The following is a 4,584-nucleotide window of genomic DNA, read 5'->3' on the forward strand; positions in this document are numbered from 1 at the left end:
TTGTACCTGCCTACCTATTTTAATGAATCGGTTAGCTGTCCACTCTCTTTGCTCGTCTATATTTCGCTACCTCTGTTGAAGTCTTCTATTTTCCGAGAGCTTACCATAAGCCACTAAATATTAAGAAGAGCAAAAAAGTGGCAGATGGAATACAACGTGGGGAAATGTGAGGTCATGCACTTTGGTAAGAAGAATAGAGGCATAGACAATTACCTAAATGGGGAGAGAATTCAGAAATTTGGATTGCAGACGGACTTGAGAGTGCAGGGTTCACTTATGGTTAACTTGCAGGTTGAGTCAGTAGTTGGAGGGCAAATGCAATGTTGGCATTTATTTCGAGAGAACTCGAATATAAAAGCAGGGATGTGCTGCTGAGGCTTTATAAGGCTCTGGTCAGACCACATGTAGTATATTATGAGCAATCTTGGGCCCCATATCTCAGGAAGGATATGCTGGCCCTGGAGAGGATCCAGAGGATGCACACGAGAATGATCCCAGGAATGAAAGGCTTAACATATAAGGAACGTTTGAGGACTCTGGGTCTATACTCGATGAAGGTTAGAAGAATGAGGGGGGATATGATTGAAAATTATAGAATACTGAAAGTCCTGGATAGAGTGGATGTGGGGAAGATGTTTCCATTAGTAGGAGAGTCTAGGACCCGAGGGCACAACCTCAGAGTAAAGGGCAGACCTTTTAGAACAGAAATGAGGAGAAACTTCTTTAGCCAGAGAGAGGTGAATCTATGGAATTCATTGCCACAGAAGGCTGTGGAGGCCAGGTCATTAGGTGTACTTAAGACAGAGATAGATAGCTTCTGGATTGGTAAGGGGATGAAAGGTTACAGGGAGAAGGCAGGAGAATGGGGTTGAGAAACTTATCAGTCATGATTGAATGGCGGAGCGGACTCGATGGGCTGAATGACATAATTTCTGCTCCTATGTCTTATGATCTTATAGCAAATTTGGAGCCAAATTACAGAAAGAACAAATGGTTTCAGGAGAGTGACAAACGGCGCTTCAATTATCCTAATATATACAGGCACAGCGGCAATGTGAAGTGCAAAGAGGGAGAAGAATTCCTGAAACATTTTTAAGTTGCGTGTTTCAAACTCAGGAAGGAATTGAGCAAATTATAAAGGGTTTTGACATAGTTTGTAACTTGATTGGGAGGTTGGATACAGAGTGTAGAGGTTAAATGATATGTATTCTGATTGACAGGATTGGGTTGCTGCCATGATCGATGTGAATGGTAAACAATTATGGTACTGCGAGTGAATGTTTGGCACATTGTCCAGCGGCCAGCTGGCTTCCTTGTCCTGGATGACGCTGAACTTTGGGATTATGGTTGGAAGTGCACTGATCCAGTCAAGAGGGGATATTCCATCACAACCCTTATTTGTATCTTGAAGATGGTTCATCGGCTTTTTGGGGATTCAGGATGTGGTGAAGTGTTTATGAGATTAATTATTCGCCTCAGGATTCTCAGTCACTGATCAGTCCTTGAATTTATTTTATTTACAAAGTTGGTCCAATTGCTTTTCTATGAATGGTGATGCCCAAATGTATACAGCCGATGCTGTTACGATGATATTACTAGCCCTCTTTCCGAAATACTTTCCTAATGAAACATATTCCGACAGCAACATTTCATTACCTGGAACTAGATCTATTGCTGCGCCCTTCCTTCTTGAGTTGGAAAGACACGATTTGTGCATATTTCAGGAATTCTGCTCCAGCTTTGCATATCACATTGCCAGACTATATGAGACAAATTGAAACAAAAACAAAAAAACAGCGGATGCTGGAAATCCAAAGCAAAAACAGAATTACCTGGAAAAACTCAGCAGGTCTGGCAGCATCGGCGGAGAAGAAAAGAGTTGACATTTCGAGTCCTTATGACCCTTCGACAGAACTTTCGAAGGGTCATGAGGACTCGAAACGTCAACTCTTTTCTTCTCCGCCGATGCTGCCAGACCTGCTGAGTTTTTCGAGACAAATTGAATCCGTTTTGCCACTTCACTTTAATTTCGGATGCTTTTTGAAATGTGGCTACAATTGTTCTCCTCAACCTCCGTGTCACAATTTTGTGCTTTACGTTAAACTCTTGGTAGCTAATGTAGAGGGAAGAAAATATGGGACAATCAAGCATATGATTAATTAAACACTTGTACGATTGTAGCAAAACAATTAAGATTGCTTTAATAACGTGCTTGCTAATTCACATGTGACTGGAATAAGAAAGGGAGCGCGTTAAGGCTCAGTTGCATCGACCTTTAAAAGTTCAATTGCATCAGATGTAGAGCCGTAGTAAGCTTTTAAATATATATAACCATATATTGCAACTCAAACCTTATACGCATTTGTACATTTTGCCTCGAACACGCTCCTTGGTTGAGCTGTATAATGGCTAAGGCAGTCAGGCCCGGAATATTGAAGACATCTCTCTTGTCATTCATTAGAAGAGGAATACCACAGGAGGTATGTAGCAAATCATTCAATAATAAAGGGGTGGTGGCGGGGTGGGGTGGGGGGGGGGGGGCGGTGGAGGGGTGGGGAACGTTATGCACAGGCTCTGTTATGGATACATGTGAAGAAGTAAGGCTTCAAAGAATAGTTTATTTGTGTAACACTGGAGTTTAACAGCACCTAAATACATAAAAACAATAACACTCAATGGCAGGAGCCAATTATTAAGAACTTCCATATGAATTGTACTGTGTTAAGTTTAAAATTGACATGTGCATCTAAATGTATCACGCGTTTTGTATACTGGAGCTCCTGGGGTTTCCAATCTTAACAGTCATCTGAAAATGGGAGCATTTTAAAGTTCTCTTTCGGGTTTTCAAATTCCTCCTTTACCTCACTATCTTTCTTATTATCCTCAGTCCTACTATCCGTCCAGATAGGTGAACTCCTCAGCATCGGGCCATTGAAGCAACTTCAATTTTAATCACTCTATAATTTAGCCTTCAGCTTGCAAGAACCTGAGCTCTGTAATTCCGTTCCTACATCGCTCCACATCTCCATACCTCTTTGCCACTACATACCACATTCTCCAAGCTATTTGACATCTGCCCTAATATCTGCAAATGAAGTTTTATCTTAACTGTTATTTGTTAAAGTCCCTGAGAAACACCTCGGTACGCATAACTAAATTAAAATCGTGACAAAGTGCAACCAGTCACTGGTTCCTATATCTCATATGCACCCTATGTATGTGGTATTGCCTTGTGTTCTCGTTAACTTGAAGTAGTGAAAATAATTAATCTGATGTTTCAGTTCTGTGGATCAGTCCAAAACTCGGAGCGGAACTTACAAGAAATTGATAAATTAATGTAATAATGATTCAGGAGAGATCTAGATCTTCACCTAGAACGAAATGTGCAGGGTATGTGGGAAAGGATCTGGATGCGTGGCCCGAACAGTCCACGCTTTTTTTTCAAGGTCATTTGAGTTTTATCACTTATTTTCTGTTCCAAGTATAAAAATTCAACCTTGTGTTCCCTTCTCCATCATAAGTTTGTTTAGGTTCACCTTAAATAACCCCAAACTATTCGATTTCGCCTTGTGGTGGCAAGTTTTGCATTTTCATGACTCTTTGGAGGAATAAATTTCTTTGACTTTAATATCGGATTGCTTGCTGACTCTCTCATAATGATGACCTCTAGTTATTTTCTTTATCAACCTAGAAAATATTTGCCTCGTGTAGCCTCTATCCAAACCTTGCAAATTAATGGCCCCTAGTAAGACACAATGCAGCTTTATTTGTAATCAAGAAATGAGTAGCGGAGACTGCAAATCCTTTCCGGATATGTATAGCCACGCAATTCTGGTGACACATTTGTACATTTTCTCTTTACTTTTGGGTGTCTCTATGTCAGTTTTCTTTTACGTTAGGGCGAAAACCAGAACTGCTCCCGTTACACTAAGTGTAGTCTCACCAAAGGTTAAGCATGACTTCTCTGCCCTTCAATAAAATCGGCCTATAAATGTTGTTTTAATGCTCTTGCTAATCTGTGGCATAACTTTTAGGTAACAATACATTTACACACCGCAAGCACCCTTAATGATCCCCCTCTATATCATTGTTAATTAAACCACATTCTTCCCAACAAAATGTGTTCCTTCCCATTTATCTGTGCGAATCTCCATTTGCCAAATCTGTGATCACTGTGCAGGTTTATTTAGGAAACTCAAAATGTGGAGAAAAATCTGCACTAACTCCAAAACGGGCGTGGTGGTGGTGAATATTAATGATACACTTAAGGTAAAGCTAGAGTACCTGACGGACGAAGACTTGGAGGCATATTTTGATTTCCTGACATCATGCAAAGTGGAAAGAAGCTTTTGTGGAGAAGAAACAGCCTCATAGGCTGGAATAACCTATAACTGCACTGTAATATAAAAGCAAAGTATTGCCGGAGCGGGAAATCTGAAATAAAAACAAAAAATGGCAGGAGAAAACTCAGCAGATCTGGCAGCAACAGTGGAGAGAGAAACAGTGTTAACATTTCGAGGCCCTTTGACTCTTCAGAGCTAAAGAAAAGTAGAAATGTGATGGATTTTATGTTGTTTAACAGAG

Source organism: Carcharodon carcharias, assembly GCF_017639515.1.
Source record: "Carcharodon carcharias isolate sCarCar2 chromosome 27 unlocalized genomic scaffold, sCarCar2.pri SUPER_27_unloc_22, whole genome shotgun sequence".
Lineage (NCBI taxonomy): Eukaryota > Metazoa > Chordata > Chondrichthyes > Lamniformes > Lamnidae > Carcharodon > Carcharodon carcharias.